Source organism: Narcine bancroftii, chromosome 4 (genome assembly GCF_036971445.1).
Source record: "Narcine bancroftii isolate sNarBan1 chromosome 4, sNarBan1.hap1, whole genome shotgun sequence".
Lineage (NCBI taxonomy): Eukaryota > Metazoa > Chordata > Chondrichthyes > Torpediniformes > Narcinidae > Narcine > Narcine bancroftii.
In genome coordinates, this window is record NC_091472.1 from 293,606,127 (window position 1) to 293,625,221 (window position 19,095).

At 41.1% G+C, this 19,095-nt stretch overlaps 1 protein-coding gene across 9 annotated transcripts in view; it reads right to left on the bottom strand.

Annotated features, from left to right (window-relative positions):
* pkp4 (plakophilin 4) overlaps positions 1 to 19,095 on the bottom strand; it is a 198,259-nt gene that overhangs the window by 168,665 nt on the left and 10,499 nt on the right. Inside the window, exon 2 of one of the 9 annotated variants that reach the window (XM_069935454.1) lies at positions 12,330 to 12,528. The exons of the other annotated variants lie outside the window; for them this stretch is intronic. The gene's annotated coding sequence lies outside the window, so the exon portion shown is untranslated. The remainder of the gene's footprint in view (positions 1 to 12,329; positions 12,529 to 19,095) is intronic. 9 annotated transcript variants of the gene reach the window in all.

A 19,095-nucleotide genomic window follows, 5' to 3' on the forward strand; every position in this document is an offset into this window, starting at 1 on the left:
ATTTTGGATAGCTCCTCCCTCCTCCCTCATAGCTGCAAAATTCCCTTTATTTAACTGAAGTACAGATGCTTCCGACTTTCCATTTCCCTTTCTAATTGCAGCTTAAAAGTAACCATACCATGGTCACTATTCCCTAATGGCTCCCCTACATCAAGGTCACTTATTAAGTCTGCGTCGCTGCACAGCACCCAGTCCAGAATCGACTTCCCCCTGGTAGGTTCCTCCACTAGCTGTTCCAAGAAAGTATCTCGTAGACATTCTATAAACTCGCTCTCTTGTGTTCCTGCCCCCGTCTGATTATCCCAGTCCACCTTCATGTTGAAGTCCCCCATAACTACCGTATTGCTACCACTTTGACATGCCACTCTTAATTCCTGATTTATACTACTACCGATATCGGAGCTACTTTTCGGGGGTAGTGGTCATGCGGTACCAAGAGACTTGGGGAACTTTACTGGGGAGGTTGGGGATCTAATGGATATCCGGATCCAGAAGCAGGAGGTTATGTAAATGACCCCCATTATATTCCTCTTGCCCTTGCAATTTCTTAATTCAATCCAAACAGACTCTACCTCACCTGTTTCAATGTCCTTCCTTTCAAACGCCTGAATCTCATTTCTTTCCAACAGAGCTACCCCACCTCCTCTTCTTAACTTTCTGTCCTTTCTAAAGGACGTGTACCCTGGAACATTTATTTCCCAATCCTGCCCTTCCCGCAGCCATGTCTCCGTTATTCCGACAATGTCATAACCTCCCATCGCCATTTGCGCCTCAAGCTCATCCATTTTATTCCTTACACTCCTTGCATTCATACACAATACCTTGATGCCATACCTCCTTTCTCCCTCCACCTTGGTTCTTGGTGCATTCGTTCTTATTCTCCTATCACTTTTAGCTCCCTTATTCCTTATTGTTTCACCGTCTATCGGAACCACCCCTATATTCTCTCTCCTATCTACTTCCCTATCAGTCCTGTTCCCTTCCCCCTGCCAAATTAGTTTAAATCAGCTCCGACAGCTTTATTAAACCTAACTGCATCAGTTACTAACTGCACCAAAATGCAACACTTCACACTTTTCCGTATTAAGTGTTGTAACTTGTCACGGCATTTCCTTCTGAACAAAGTCATCTATTACTTTCTTATTTCAGAATACATTTTTATTTCACTTCAATCAATGACCCATTGCTTTTTATTTGGAAAATGTAAATCAGCACTAGATGGAGTTGTGAAAGGGTGCAATCAAAGGGTTGCAATGTCAAAGCATTATTCATCTGTCCATTGCTAAATTTTAACTGTTTATGTTTCAACTATTTAATGACCAGGCCAGCAGTTGTCTCCATTTACTCAGCCAGTAGTCAAAAAGTCAGTGAGGTGGTTTGAAGAGACCAAGTCATAATTATCATGTTCAAATCCTAGTTACAAAGTGATTCATAAAAAGGCAGCATTTTCTAGCTTCATCCAGCTTCTTCAAATACCAACCATCTTGTAAGCATTTAACTGATAAAGTATTTTTCTTCATCACATGGACTCTTCTTTTCTCCCACCCACCCCCACCCTCCACTTCGGATCCTCTTTTCTATTTGTGATCTGGAGTTGGTAAATGTCCTCTTTTGGTCATCATCTTGTTCATTTCATTGGTCTCCCTTGTTGATTTCCTTCCTGAGATTTAACATGGAGCTTTTGGACATTTACTTAAACAAGTGAAAATTAAAACCCAAAAACTATAGATGCTGGAAATCTGAAGAAAAAAAATCCCACAAAATGCTAGAAACAATGAAGTTCAGACAAGGACTTCCAGATTTGAAACATTAGTTGTTTCTGTTCCACAGACGCTTCCTGGTCTCGAGTTTGCAGCATTTTCTTTCTTCTTCTTCTTCTTTGGCTTGGCTTTGCGGACGAAGATTTATGGAGGGGGTAAATGTCCACGTCAGCTGCAGGCTCGTTTGTGGCTGACAAGTCTGATGTGGGACAGCCAGACACGGTTGCAGCAGTTGCAGTTGCAGGGGAAAATTGGTTGGTTGGGGTTGGGTGTTGGGTTTTTCCTCCTTTGCCTTTTGTCAGTGAGGTGGGCTCTGCGGTCTTCTTCAAAGGAGGTTGCTGCCCGCCGAACTGTGAGGCGCCAAGATGCATGGTTTGAGGATGGAGCGGAGACAACGCTGGTGGAAGGATTCTAGGAGCCGTAGGTGATGCCGGTAGAGGACCCATGATTCGGAGCCGAACAGGAGTGTGGGTATGACAATGGCTCTGTATACGCTAATCTTTGTGAGGTTTTTCAGTTGGTTGTTTTTCCAGACTCTTTTGTGTAGTCTTCCAAAGGCGCTATTTGCCTTGGCGAGTCTGTTGTCTATCTCGTTGTCGATCCTTGCATCTGATGAAAAGGTGTAGCCGAGATAGGTAAGCTGGTTGTAATGCCTCAATTTTACTTAATGTACTTTTTGTACAAGTCAAAAATCCTTCAGTACCACAATGTGATCCTCTCCTCTCCAGACTAGACCCTTTGTTTGTTTACAATTTCAATCTCAGGGCTTTTCCAATCTATCTTTGAGATTATGGATCCTCTTCTCTTGCACTTGGCATTCAACATTTGTCCATGAAATATCATCACTAGTTTGAAAAGTCAGTCAAAACATCTCCAAATTTAAATTTCAGCAGCAATAGAAATTCACCAAGACAGATGGTTACTTAAACAAAAGTAACTTTTAATTATCTTTAAACATGAGAATAGAATCAAACTATTACTTATCTCTATTGACTTACTTAACCTAACACCCCCTTCTAATTCTAAGTGCATGTGTATATACTGTGTATAAGTTCAGAAAAATTCTTTGATTCACAGTCCAATTTCACTTCTCACCTCTCCAAGTTCACTGGTTCCAGGAAATTCTTGTACTGTGCACAGAATTTAACATTTATGAATTTCACCAGGCTTTGATGATTAAAAGGTAAATGATTACCACTCAGGAAGGTTCTTGTAGTTTTTCTAGAGAGAATTGTTCCAGGACATCCACAACTGATGTACTTCCCATCAGTAACCTCAGTGTCTTGCTGACGAAACTTGCGGCGTCAGGGTTCTCCAGATGATAACCTCTTTCTTTTAGGTCACCACAGAGTTCCTTTCTGTTTCTCTTATTCCAAGTGAAACATAAGACAGCCAGTCCTCTTTTCTTCATTGAGCCACAAGGTCTTTGACCAGGCCATCTTCCAAAAAGCTTTCCACAACGTTACCAGCTTATCATATTCCAGTCCCAGCTGCTTCTGCTGGCTGTAACATTGTACAAGTGATCTGTGTGTCTCTCTCTCTGTGAGAGAAAGCCTGCTTGACTCTCTGCTTGCAAAACCACATGACCCTCTTAGAACCACAGTTCTCTTCCAGACAATCTGCAGCTCCAGCAAGATCTTTCATCTGTTGCCTTTTGTTTAAAAATCCATTAGTAAAGTCTCTTGAGCACTCTTCAAAGCTCTTGCAAAAGCTGTGAGGGCCCGATAGGTCTAGCATTAGCGGAGCTCCAGTATTTCAAATAAGATCAGTTTTAAAGTGATTGTATGTGGCCTACTCTAACAAACCTTTCCCAATTTATCTCCCAAAACATATTCATATATGCGCACTATTTGCACACACTCACTCTGTCAGATCCCCCCCCCCCCCGTTTGTTTTGGCGGATGAAGTACGTGTAAACACATTGTACATTGAGTAACAGAGTTGAGGGAGCAGTGTTCGCAGGCAAAGGAAGTAGTATATAATATACGTATGGGCAATAACTATCATGTGCTAGAGAGATTGGTGGAAGGAGAGACCCTGATAGCATTTAAGAAGTGCCTATAGAAGCTCATAAATCACCCAAGCATGATTAACGGATGGGTACCCACTGGTCAGTGTGAAAATGGTGGCACCGATGGTCCATTTTCATGGCCCAATGTAATCTCAATAAACAACATTCTGTATCAGAGTGTTGTAGACTCTGTATATTGCATTCTGCAACTTCCATCTGTATGAACTGGCTAATTTCACTACAAAGTTATCAATCTAGGATGCTGGCTTGAATTTTCCTCTCTCCAATAAGAGCCTAACCTAAACAGTCTGATAGTCCTGCATTTCATAATATTTATACTCCTTTGCCAGTAAACACTAACTGCTGTTATTAATTTATCTATCCCCAGCACTTATCTCAATGGCTACCCAGCCTCTCCCCATGACAGGTTCATTGTACAAGCCATTAAATCTGAACAGAAGACCCTGAACAACACTTGTTGCACAACAATATTTAATCAGCCCTAACGCTTTGGAAAATTAATAAATCATTAGGCATGGCAGTAACAAGCTATTTGGACTGCAAAGTTACTTCTTCTGACATCCGGTTAGGCAAGTTTTAACTTCTTAATGAGCAACAGCCTGGATAATAGAAATTTTGAGCCACAGATTTCAATACAAGACATTGAGTATTTGCTCAAGGCCGGTCTGGCAGAGACTTTCACATCATCTGCTCAGCCCAGAACAGGTAGCAATTACATTTAGCAACTCAAACAAATTTAACACTTCCAAGATAAATATTTCCTGCACACACACTTGCACTGACAAGACTAGCTTTCAGAACACAAGAATTATATTTTCTTGGCAAAAGGAAAATTTAGTATGGCTGTTTAAATTCAAGACTCATTCAAGTATGAGATTATGAATGAATGAACTTCCTGAACTACTTTGTCTCAAACATCAACCTTCCTTTCAACATTAACAGAATGATTGTTTTTCTTCTTTGATATTGATCATCTGCTATGTTGCAACTTTTAAATGACCAACAATTTTGTTTCAACTTCCCAATCAAAGTTCAGAATATAATAGAACATTTGGATGGTAGTTAGTGCTTCTGCCCTACAGCTCCAGAGATCAATGTTCAATCCTGATACCAATTGCTGCTTGTGTGGAATTTATATACCAGAGAGAATTTGTGACCAAGTGGGTTGCCCTCAGGTGCTCAGATTTCTTGCTGCATCCTAAAGGCATACTGGTTGGTCAAATGGCTACTGCAGATTACACCTACTGTAGCAAAGTGGTCAAAATGTCAAAGGAACATTGGGGGAAAATGAATTGCAGGGTCATAGGGAAATGAAACCATGGAGAATGGTTTACTGGAAGTCAGTATGACTCCATAACAAGACATTTATCACTCATTTAGCATTCTGAATTTGCCATAACAAGTTGTTTTAAAATCGCAGCAACTCAAATTCCTGGGCAATTAAAAAAAATCCCAAAGTTTATGTATTACAGGCTTCCTCCTTTTCCCTCCAGAGATACAGTATGGAAACAGGCCCTTTGACTCAAAGTCTGTGTTGACCATCAGCCGTTCATTGCTCCTGAGGGTGGTTGCATACCTAACCACTTTCCACTCCAACAACTTCCTCCCATCACAAAAATGGCATGAAAATAGTTAAACACGATTGAAAAATATTTCACTGTTTTTAAATAGCAATCAAAAACACTGAAGATATTGGACATCTTAAAAAAAAACCTGAGGTGATACAGTTCAGGCAACATCTGTGGAAAGAATTAATATTTTGCCTTTCTTCTCAAGGTCATCATCCTGAAACTAACCCAGAGGTGTTAATTTTGCAGTTTTTACACATGCTTCCCATCTGATAACTCAGGAATTTTGTTTTATTCTATTTATAACTTGTCAGCAAATTAACACTTACATGCTGAAAGACCAGATAGAGATAAATGATAATTGCCAGGCAAAGGCAAACTTCAAGAGAATTTCTGTTTCTTTCTCTTTCCATCTTTTTATTAGTCATATAGGTAAACAATATACGAGAATAGGAATGCATATCAAGGAAAAATATCACTATATTTACCGCTGACTGTTGAGGAGCTAAGACAACTGACACTCATTCAAGTAACTGCCAAAATGTTTAATCTTGAGCTACACAGCCTTAAAACATTTCTGGCTCAGATGGCCCAAACCAGAAATGTCATCGCGTTATCTGACACTCCCCACAGTTCACGGGCTTTTCCTTTGAGAAGGTGGTCCAGCGCCATCTTTGAGTTGGTCAAAAGTGGCCCCAGAGACCCATCATAACAGGTGACAACTCTGTCTCAAGTTCTCCCCCACTTCTGCCAATACAGTCTTTTTCTTTCCCACCCCCCCCCCCCCCCAGAATTGACATCTGGTTGTACAATTTCAATGTTACTGTTCTTTGGAGGGCGGCCCAGCATTTGGGAGACAGTACCTGCATGGGCTCAAATTTCCACATGTGGGTTTAAGCCTAAATCACACAAACAACTCCTGTGCCCCACCAATGTCCAGAAGCATCGTGGAACTGTTGTTGCGCAGGACCTTGTACGGTGCTTCGTAAGGTTCTTGTAGCAATGTAGCGTGATCGGGCAACGGACAAAGACAAAAAGAGCAGAGTCGAGAGCAGCAGGAACATGTGTAGGTGGCGAACCATGACGAGTGGCTAGTATTGGAATGAGTGAACCCATCTGGTTGCAAAGACACCTCAATTCCTCTGCCATGGAGGGTTTGTCAGAGGTGGATGAAAGGGGAATGTCAGCCGGTACTAGTAGGGGTGCGCCATAAACTAGTTCTGCTGAGGAAGCTTGCAGGTCATCCTTTGGCACTGTTCAAATTACCAAAAAAACCCATGGTAATTCATCTGCCAACTGTGGTCCAGTAAGACTCATCCACAAGGCTTGTTTGAGATGTCAGTGAGATCGTTCTACTACCCCATTGGCCTGCAGGTGATATGCCGTTGTGTAGTGCCACTGTGTACCGCACAGTATCGCCAGATTGAACCACAAAGCTGAAGTGAATTATGCCCCCTATCGGAAGTCAGGTGAACTGGTACTCCAAATCTAGCCACCCAGGTAGCCAGGAAAGTGCGTGCAAGTCTCCGAAGTAATGTCTATCATTGGGGCGGCCTCTGGCCAGCGGGTAAAATGGTTGATCATAGTCAATATGTACCGCTGACCCCAGGACACAGGTAAAGGGCCAACAACATCAATGTGAACATGTTGAAAACTTTGTGTAGTTGGGGGAAACTGCTGCAGAGGGCCTCCGGTGCGGTGTTGAAATTTAGACGTCTGAAATTTAGAGCTCTCCAGCTCTGACATACCAAAAGTAGCGAGTAGGTGTGCCTTGAAAGCGTCATATTGTCCTTTCGTGGGCAGTTTATTAATAAACTCATCTATCTTGGCAGCAGAGAGTTCATCCAGCAAGGCCATCACGTGCCAGTATTTAGTGGCAGCATTGGTAATGTTCCCTAAGTCGAATTGAGCCTCAGCTTGCTGGACCAGAAGCTGCAGAGTTTAACTGCTACTGCCTCACTCACACTGTGCTATGGAGCGGTGCTCTGTTGATGGGGCTCAATTAATGTTGAGCACCCCATCGGGGTCACTAATTTAGCACTGACCTTTGAGGAGCTAAAGAAAGAAGACTGACAATCATTCAAGTAACTGCTAAACTGTTTAATCTCAAGCTACACAACCTTAAAGTCACTTCCAGTTCAGACAGCCCAAACCAGAAATGATGCTTCCACAGTTCATAAAGGTGGCCCAATGCCATCTTTGAGTTGGTCAAAAGTGTCCCCAGAGACCCACCATGACAAGTGGTAATTCTGTCTTCAGCTCTGCCCCTACACATTATATGATGTAACATATTGCATTATCCCACAATTAACAAACATATTCTCATCTCAAACTGAAATCTTAAAATTTATTACTGTACACAAACCCCCACCTAATCTAAAGACTGGGCAGCCTATCCTGAGAATTTAATGAAAATTATTCATCTGGTCTTCAACAAAAATAAATAAAATTAAACATAGTCCAGAAGGGAATTATACTGTCATGTATCAAATGTACGACTCCTAACTTTCTCTAAACTTAAACAACATAATTTGAGAAAACCATTGAGTCAAAGTAGACAGATTAGACTCTTAAATAAGAGAATTTTAATCATCCATATTTAACAGCATCATCATTTCAACACATTTGGAGTTGGGGGGGGGGATGCAGGGACATTTGGAGTTGGGGGGGGGCAGGGAAGTCAGAGTCAAAGTCTTACAATACGAATACAGGCCCAGCCCATCTGGAGGCTGCAGAAAATTAACTACTTGCCACACAATATTTCATTGTAAGATATCATCAGGCCAGACATCCTGTGGTGAGCAATTTACTTCATCTCAGAAACTTTCCAGCATCTACGAACCAGGAGCAGGATAGAAAACTCTCCACGAACCAAGGTGAGTACAGCCATTAAATAATTACATTATGCAATATTCCCTCCACCAGCACCACATCCCCAGAGGACATGCTCTAAAAAATGTAATTAGAGTAAAACCCTTGGTATCCAGCACCTATGGAGATTGGTAGATGCTGGATAAGTTGCTTGAGACTCACTCTTACAATGCTCAATACGCTTACATTAAGAATAAACAGTTAAAAAAAAACTATACTGTACTGGCACTAAAACTTCACTTGCATGAACCTTAAACCATTTTACTTTCACTCACATTCTTTGAAAACATTTAACCATCACTGTATCCTCCCCTCCATGGAGATGGCTGGAAAGCAAACAATAACGTGACAGAACCACCCCCCCCCCCACAAATTTCACAGATAATGCTTACTAATAAACTTAATTAAAACTCTTACTAAGCAGAGAGAAGGAGAGTCACCCCATCGACAAGTGGCATCAACCAGCTCTTCCTCTAGGGCAATGGCATTTTAATCAAACACAATTTTATTCAAACAGCTGATATGAACAAAGCACAACCAAAATATTTTCTCCCCTCTTCCAAGGTTTGTGTTACTTCAGAAAACATTTATAAATTTAAACTTTTTGCCAGTTACTTGAATTCCAGACAACAGGGGGGGGTTTACTGTATTTATTCCAACAGCAATCTTTGCAACAATCAAAGTCAATGGATACAAGCAGTGTGGTTAATATAATGCACATGGATTTCAGTAAATCTTTTGACAAGGTTCCACAAAGGTGACTCTTTCAAAAGGTTAGAGTCCAAGGGATTCAAGATAAGGCAAAGGCAAATCCAAAAATTGGCCCACCAATAGTATGCAGAAGGCAATGATGGAAGGTTAGATTTGCAAATGGGAACCCTTTGTCCAATTGTGTACAACAGGATTGGCACCTTCATTCTTCTGGTTTGTTATACATATTAATGACCTGGATGTGCCTATTGGAGATACGAGTTCACAGATGAAATGAAATTCAGTAGTGGTATACAAAGTAAGCAGGGCAATTTTCTATTGACCAGTTGGCACAATGGGGCAGAGCAACTGCATATGGGATCTAATCACGTGTGGTGAAGCATTTTGTGAGGACTTACATACATTGAATAGTAGGGCCCTCAAGAACATTAAGGAGGGGAATTGCTAAGAGACATGAGGAATAATTGGGTTCATTAGCAGGAACATCGATTAGTGACAGGAAAATGGCACCACTGCCAGAGTTGCTATAATGACAGGTGTTGACCTGGAAGAGTAGGGAGCAGAGATAGAGCACGACTTCACAGGGTCCTACTGCCTAGTCTGAATACTGAAGGCTCCATACACCTTTAAGCTGCCTATTAAAAGAGCCAATGGTTTTTTTTTACTAAAAAGATAAATCCTGCAACCAAGATGGCAGCACATCTGCTGGTTGCATACCATGAGCAGTTTCAGACTCCGGAGGAAGCAATGGACAGGTGCAGGCCATTAGAAATGGAGAGAACACCACGGTTGAGAAGCACAAGAGATAATCCAACAGAAAGATGAGCATGGCATTGGACCAGCAAGGAACTCAGTGGCTGAAGAACCCACACAGGCTGCAGGGAACTGGATCATGGGAACCAGGACACAAGAGGGTGTTGATGGAAAGAACGGCTCCCAAAGGGTCTCAGGCACTGAAGGCATCTGATTGTATCAGAGGTTTGGATCTAGAGCACGGGTTGTCCATGGTTTCAACTGGAGTTTGTGCAGCTGGAGGCAAATTTATGGACACTCTGAGGGACTCTGACTTCTTTATTCTATTGTTTGGGATGCCAGCAATGCTCATGGCGACTGCCTTATAGCAGAGGAAGATTGTAATATGCATTATACATGGCAATAAAATGAACCTTTGAGGCATCATCAGACAAACTTATAAAGCATCGGTTAGACCATAGACAAATTATGTTCATCTCCAATCAGTGTAAAAATGAGAAAAGTGCTGCTGCACTAGAGAAGGTGTAGAGGGATCCAATAGAGAATGCCTTAGGATAGTGCTGCAGTTGTGAGAGCCTCAATAAGCAGAGATGGTTTTTCTTGGAGTACAAGAGGCTGGGTAAGGACCTGAATGATTAAGGAATATAGAATTATATGAAGCACAATTGGGACATAGCAAGAAACTTTTCTTCATGGATTTAAGGGGTCAAAGATTCAGAAAGGATCAGAGGAATATTTCTTTCAACCAGAGGATGGCTGGAGTTTGGGTATGCAAAGGAAACAGAGACACTCAACATTTAACGGGCATTCAGAGAAACATTTAAATCAGCAAGGCATAGAAGACAATGGGCCAAGTGCTGGAAAATAGGATTATACAAGAGTACTTGATAGTCAACACGGATAGGACAGGATGAAGTGCTGGCTTTTGTGGTGTTTGACTCCAAGAAAAAAAACACCTGCAAGTTACACACATTTTGACTTGATGAACTCCCCATTGGTTCCCACCCAACGGCACTGAAAATGCTTCTGATCTATTAGGGGTTTTTAATGCACAAAAGCCACATCATCCCTTTTTTTTTAAAACAAAAGGCAAATTTACCTTTTATGCAGAGGACGGAAAAGGCCGATAGCACAGTCCTCTTGTGTAGGTAGCCCAGAGAAGCATACTGGCTTCTCAGCAGCACAGCCTGGCAGCTCCACCAGCCACTCTGTGACAGCGGGCAAGGTAATAGGGTTGTCAATGTGACATCTTGCCTTCCTGTTTGGAGCCACTTTCAACAGTAATCCTTTTATACAGGAGGTGGAGCGACTTCAATCCACCTCTTTGTGTACCCCACTAGGCAGATGGAAGCTGGAGCAAGTTCGAGCAGACAGTCTGCCTTCAGATCTTTTATGGTGACAAGTGCAATGATGTAAAGACAGAGCATCTTTGTATTCACTTTTTCTTTCCCCCTCCCCTTATAAAAGAGCCCACAATGTTCGAGATCCCTCATCAGAAGGACTGTCAAAGTTCAAATCAGCAGCTTTTTAAAAAAAAATCTTTATTGGCTTTTATAGGAAATACAAGGGAACAAAACTGAAAATACAGCATCAAACATCCATATAAAACTTCAAACAATACAAACTCAATCTCCCTTCACTGCAATGGGTGAACAGGAAAAAAACCCCCAAAAGTATTGTGTGAAAAACCCTCCTAACCTACTCTAATAAAAAGAATCAACAAAAACAGCTGAGCAGCTTATCCTAAGGGTATCATATATTTTGTAGTTTTTGTTTCCTACCGTAAATAAAAAAGGTAAAACTATATCTCATCTGGAAGAGTAAATACATCTAATCACATTAGAAATATTTACATCATTAGACATAAAAGGTTGCCATGTATCTTCAAATTTCCCTAATGAATCAAAACAAGACAATGAGAAAACCATTGAAATACTGTTGGAGGTCAGTAGTGGTTCTCAACGTTTTATCTTTCCACTCGCATTCCATTTTAAGTAATCCGTATACCATCAGTGGTGTGATTAGTAATGTGGGTGGAAAAAAAAAGTTTGAAAATCACTGTTTTAATTGTACCCAATTGACTCATTATGTGCACGGTTTCATAACTCCAAAGGAAATGGGTCAATGACAATTTTTCTGAAGCAAAATATTTCAGTAACAATTGGGTCTAGAACAGTGATTCTCAACCTTTCCTTCCTACTCATATACCACCTTAAGAGCACTGATGGCATAGGGATTACTGAATGTGATATGCAAGTGGAAAGAAAAAGGTTGAGAACCACTGGTCTAGAGTCTATCCTATTCAAATGGAAAGCTCTTCTAGCCAACAATGTAGAGAAGGCCACAGGCCGCTGAACAAGCACCGAAAAATTCCTCGTGTCTGGGTCAATAACCCCGAAAAGAGCAGTTATTGGACTGGGTCATACTTCCACCTGGAGTATAGCTGAAAATATATTAAAATTTTCTTTCCAATAGTTATTTAAAAAAAAGACCAAAACATGTGTCAATGTAGCAATTTGAGATTTGCATCTGTCAAATATACGGTTAATATGAGAAAAAGTACCCAATTTATCTTTGGACATGTGAACACTTAGAGCAGCAGCTTACTATAGTCCAGAGAACTATAGTATTTACCTGTTGGCACACTCATCCACACAGGTCTTGATGAAGTTGGTGACATCTGTTGCATATTCATTCAAGTTTATGGAGGAGTTCTTGAATATGTTCAAGTCCAGCGATTCAAAGCAGTCTTGCAGATGCTCCTCTGCCTCCCTCGACCGCACCTTCATCATCTTCACCACTGGTGCTGTGGTCTTCAGTCTCTGCTTGTACACTGGGAACAAAAGTACAGCCAGGTAATCAGACTTGCTTAAGTGCGGTCGTGGTATGGCTCGGTATGCATTTTTCATGGTGGTGCAGCAGTAGTCGAGTGTGTTGGTTCTCCTGGTCTTGCACATGACGTGTTGGTGGTAGTTTGTCAGAGACTTCTTCAGGTTGGCCTGATTGAAGTCTCCCACAATGATTAGGAAGGCATTCAAATATGCGGTCTCATGTCTGTTTATCAGTGCTATAATGATTATAATATTTTGGTAGAATTTGGTAATATGGTTATATGGGGAGATTTTGGTAAAATTTGGACTAGGTTACATACGTACACACATTTTTAAGCAGATCTTATTTGAAAGACTGAGGAATTCACATTGCAGGATCTCTGGAAAATATTATCCACATTTCACAAGTAGGTGCTAATGGAAATGGCTCATAAAATGCATGACCATTGTCAGAAGGAAGAACTCCTGTTGTTTGCTGGAGAAGGTGGAGGTTTTGCAAGTCACATGCTTTTTACTGAAGTCTCAATTGGAGAGAGAGGGAGGGAGAAAAGAGAAGCCTTCTCAGCTTGTGTGTGAGAGACAGTGCAAGCCAGGAAGAGCTGGTTGAAACTGATGAAAAGTTCCAAAAGCAGTGGATGGCTCGAAGTGTTATCTGACTGATGTTTCTCTTGGAATAAGAAAAACAGAGTGGAGCTCTGTGGTGGCCTAGAGAAAGAGGTTACCGTCTGGAAAACCCTGATGGGGCAAGTTTCATCAGCAAGACATTGAGGTGACTAGTGGTGGTACCTCAGTTGTGGAAATCCTGGAACAACAAATCTCTCTCTGCAAACCCTACAAGAACCTTCCTGAGAAGTAAACATTTACCTTTCAAGCACCAAAGCCTGGGGAACTTTCTGCATGTTAAATTCTGTGCACAGTGTAAAAGTTGCCTGCATCCAGAGAACTTGGAAGTGAGATTAAACTGTGAACCAAATAACTTTTCTTAAATTGACACACATATTACATACACGTGCACTTAGAAATAGAAGGGGGGTTAATTTGGGTTAGTGGAGTATAGAGTTAAGTTAAAGTTTGATTCTATTTTCATGTTTAAAGTTGATTAAAAATAACTTCTGTTTTAAAAACCACTTGTCTTGGTGAATCTCTATTGCTGCTTGGTTTTGGGGTCCTTTGGGCTCGTAACAGTGCTCAGTCCCTCTAGTGCTAGCCTGACATTAGCCTGGAACGGAATGCACACTGCAGGTAGAATGGGCGACATTTGATCGCCAGATGTTCCAGGTCAGGGGAGCAGACTTGGACAAGACCATCACGCCAGTGCACCACAATGAAATGATGGCACAAAAACTGCCTCCCGTGATTTTTCTAAATGCCAACGCGATGGAAGGTATAGCCCTTGGGTTGGAGTGCCGTGTCCGGGATGTCTGCATTTAGCTAGGTTTCCATAAAGCACATCACACAGCACTCCCTAATGTCTCTCTGAAGTTGAAGTCTGGCTTGGAGATTTCCTTGATGTAGTGAAGTCTGGTGCCTGTGATGTCACAGGCAAAGTTAATTCTGGTCTTGAGAGTTGGTGCCTCTATACCAGGCAGTGATGCAATCAGCCAGAATCCTCTATGGTACACCTGTAGAAGTTTAAGAATCTTTGGTGAATAATAAATCTCCTCAGACACCTCACAAAGTATAGCCACTGGCAAGCCTTCTGTGATTGCATCAACTTGGAAGCTCCAGGATAGATCCTCGGAGATGTTAACACCCAGGAATTTGAAGTTCTTGACCTTCTCAACTATTGAATCCTCAATGAGGACTGGGCAGTGATCCCAACTTGCTCCTGAAGTTCACAATCATCTCCTTTGTTTTGCTGACGTTGAGTGCAAGGTTGTTGTCACACCATTCAATAAGCTGATTTCTCTTCCTCCTGGTCACTTCCTCATTGCGGTTTGTGATTCTGCTGACCACGGTGGTGTAATTGGCAAACTTGTAGATGGCACTGGAATTGTGCCTGGCCATTCAGACATGGGAGTATAATGAGCAGTGAACTAAGCACATGTCCTTGGGGTGCACTGGGGTGATCACCATTGAGGAGGAAGGAGACTGTTTCAAATTCATACTAACTGCGATCTTCCAATAAGAAAGTTAAGAATCCTGTTGCGGGATGTGGGGGAGTGGATACAGAGGCCTAGAGTTTGTAGTTTCTTGACCAGCATTTAAGGAATAATGGCATTGAAGGCCGAGCTGTAGTCTATGAAGAGCAGATGTATGTATAAATTGGTGTTTGAGGTCACAATTTCACAAAACTACAATTTCAACCACAGATGTAAGTTTTGTTCACTATAGTACATACATTGCACAGAAGTCAATCCTGATTATTTCAAAAAATCTTACCAGCAAAATACCTGGCAATATTACCTTATTTGATATTTGTATGGTTGGCACAAAGAAATGCTCAAAATGTGTACCACAAGCTCCAAAAACTGCACATGTTAATTTTTCTAAACCTTCTAAGCACATTTCTAGTTTTGCAGTGTTTCTTGGAAAAGCAGCAAGCTGAAACAGGAAAATCTGAATTTGATTGTGGCATGCTTGTACCTGCAGCCACATTCCAGGCAGGAACGTAGTGAAGGGCAAATCCACCTCAACACAAATCAATTTACAACACTAATTCACCTTAGAACATCCAGTATCAAAATTTAACCCTCAAAATAAAATAGAATAAAGTGCATAAAAAGTTGTCACCTTGTCATTTTATTTACAAAAATGGTAAAATGGATCATTTTATTGATGATATAAAGTAGATCACACAATGTTATTTATGACATTACTTTGGGTTTTAAAAAAATGCTCCCTCAAGTTGAATTTGGATTGGAGATTATGCACATTCATGGGGTACAAAAATGGTTTCAAAAGCAAATCTTGAAATGAATCAGACAGACCTGCAGAATTAGCCAAGGAAGACAATTATAATCTATCATTGGGGAAATTGCTAGACTTCATTATTAAGGAGTAAGACCTTTAGAAAATATAAAGTATACAAAATCCTGATAAAAGTATATTAAATTATGAGAAGCATAGATAGGAGTCTTTTTCCCCAGGGTGGACATATCAAATACAAGAGGTCACTGTTTTAAGGGGGTGGTGGGAAGAGAAGGTTTAATGGATACATGCAAGGCAAGTTTATTTAGGTAGACAGAATGGTCGGTGCCTAGAATTCATAGCCAGGGAGGTGTAGAAGCAGATAAAATAGTAACATACAAAAGCATTTAGACAGCCATGTGAATAGGCAGGGAAATAGACAAATGGGATTAGTTAGGTCACACATGTCAAACTCTGGCCCGCGGGCCAAATTTGGCCCGCAAGATCATTTCAAAAATGTATTAGAGGCGGCCCGCTGGCCGCCGCGCCAGTATAGCGCATGCACAGTAATACAATAAATCGCAGAATGCATTGGTGTCAGCCTGCTAATCGCCCCCACCTCCTCTGTTTACGTTGCAGAGTCTCACCGTGGACTCTGGTTTTGGGGCCTGGCCAGTGTCAGGAAAAGCCAAGGCCGCTTCCCAGCGCCCGGAACCGGAGGCCTCGGACCTGACCTCGCCAGGACCGTTGCCCACTCCCCCTCCCTGCCGCAGGCCGATCCGCGACTCACGGTGACGGGGCCACTGATCCGCCGAGATGCCGCCCTGCAGCGGGAGCCGATGCCCCCGCACTGTCGTTGTCCAACCCGATCGCCCGCAAACCCCGCCCTCCCGCACACAGGCCTGAGTAAGTATTATGAACTTTAATCTCAGGATAAAACGATCTTCCAATAGTTTCATGTCACAGTGATAAATATATTCCTGGTTAAAAATGGTCCTGCACCTGGATACAAGCTCATTAGGCATAAAACTTGAAAAGTGTATAAATCAAAGGATATCTGTATCAATGGAAAAAGGGCATGGCAAATAACCCTGCTAGAGTTCATGCCCACAATCAGTCACCCATTTGATTGTTTCAGGAATCATGTTCTTCTTCCACATTCTCAATAGCCCTCAGATTTTACTATTCGACAGCACACTAGCAACATTTGACAAATCCTCTATAGAGAAATATTATTTATTGAATATTTTATTTCTCATTTGTTAATGCTTCTGGAAAGAGTTTAACCAAAACTATTATTAAACGTTTATTTTAATAAGAAAAAGTTTAACATTACATATGTTGAAAGAAGAGAAAACATGCAGATATTGTTGAAAGTCGGTCCTCGACTTAGTCCAAGTTTTTAATTTTGGCCCTCCGTGAATTTGAGTTTGACACCCCGATCTAAATTGAATCTTATTTAATTGAAGACAAATTATTGGCTTTCCTTAAAGTACTGCACCTGTTTAGCCATAGGGAGTGGGGAGAGGGAATAAAGGGTGAGAGATACAATACCTTAGCCTCTTTTTATAGTTCCCTCAATCTCTTCCCCCTTCTGACCCAGTCTCATACCACTATCTCCTCTCCCTAGTTTTGTCTGCTTCTCCCAACCTGCTTTCCCTTTCATGCATTCTTTTCCTTTCCCAAAACAAGAAAACCTGTAAATACTAAGATATTCTGCAAAACACAAAAGGACTGGAGAAACAAAGCAGATCATGCCGTATCTACAGGTAGCAATACAGAAAAATGCTGGAGAACAACTCCAGAGAAGTCCAGAAGGTTTACAATAATGATCCCAGTGAAGAATGGATTGAACAATTGAGGAGTAATTCATGGCTCTACACCTGTCCTTGCCAGAGTCTATAAGGGCAATGGGGGCAAATCTCAGGGAAGCCTAACAAATATTCAAAGGGCCTGATTCTGTGAACATGTTTCTAGTCATGGGAGAGTCTAGGACCAGAAGGCACAGCCTTAGATTAAAAGGATGTATTTAATAGAGATAAGGAGAAATTTCTTCAGCCAGAGGGTGAAGAATCTGTGGAATAAGTTGCCAGAAATGGTTGTAAGGCCAAGCCACTGGGTACATTTAAAGCAGAGGTTGATAGGTTCTGGATCAGCAAGGGTGTAAAGGAATACAGAGAAAAGGCAAAATAATGGGGTTGATTAAAAAAGCCTCAAATTGACTGGCAGAGCACACTCAAAGGGCTGAAAGGCCAAATTCTAGACCTGCATCATTTGTCTTGCATAATTGGACCACATTACATAGCTACATTTTTTTTATCCATCCTGTCATAGCCATAGAAAAGTCAGCGAATATCTAGTCTTTCCACTTCCAAACCTCATGCACCCTAGGGGGCAATGCTTGACTGTCTTTTTACCTCGCCTACAAGCTACATGCTGCCTGCTGGTAATGTCATTACCAGCATTTATTTGCATATAATGAAACTTTGCTCTACCACACTGCTTTTAATCCTTCCAATTTTTCCAGCTGTCAGATTTCTTATTAACATCCAATAATGGAAGAGCAGAAATTTCTTAAAGCCAAATACTGGGGAAGATCACAAATTCCATCCTTTTCTCCAGCAGTTAGAAACCATTGCATCCAATTTAATTTGTGTGTCATTTTTTGATATATTGGTAGCATTGTGGTTAGTGCAATGCTACTGCAGCACCAACAGCCCAGGCTAAGTTCCACCATTGTGTGCAAGGAGTTTGTATGTTTGCCCCATGACTGCATGGAATTCCTCTGGGTGCTCGGATTTCCTGCCATGTTCCAAAGACAAATGGTTAATTGGTCACCTGGGTATAACTCGGGCAGCACAAGCTCATATGTTGCATCCCTAAATTGAAATATCCATGCCATCACCAAAATTGCCCATTTCCAAAGTCCACCTGTAACTGAAATGTCATACATCTTTACTGACAATTACAATTCCCACACATTTGTGGAATGACATTTTCATTCTACACCAAATTCTAGTAAACTAATGCTGTCCACACCCTAAAGTAAAACACAAACTTCTGTAGACACCATGATTTGAAGTAAAAAAAACAATGCTGGAGAAACTCAGGTCAGATAATATACTTTTTACAGGAAAGATGAAGTGTACGTAACACAAATTAGGATTACCTTGATGAAGGGCTCAAGGCAGAAACATTGGTTAAGTTCTGCTCATGATTTAGTTGCTTAACTGTTAGCCTGAGATTTTTAAAAATTTTCATCCATCATCTGATAATCTCTCCACATCCTTGTCCCACTCAATTTTGTGAAGACCTATAACCAACTGACATCCACTCTTGACAAATTTTAGGCCATTAATCTCGCCTCAGCAGCCATTCCTTTATCTGCCAAATCTCATCAGTTCTTCTTTCCATTCTCATGAAAATGAATTTGACCCTTTTGACTATTCACCTTTTTTATTTTGAGGAGTGCCGAATTAATGTTTGAAAATTTTCTATAAAAAGCCTTTGGACATTTTGCTACATTTAAAAGACAGCATATAAATTAAACATCATGTATAATCAGAATTATAACAACCCATGAAATTACAATTTATCATGGTATAGTGGCCATGTTATTGAATTAGTAATTCTGATGCCTGGTTAGTTACCTGGAGATATATGATGGCAAATTCATTCTCGAGCAATTAAAGACAATTAAAATAATCTTATAACCAAAC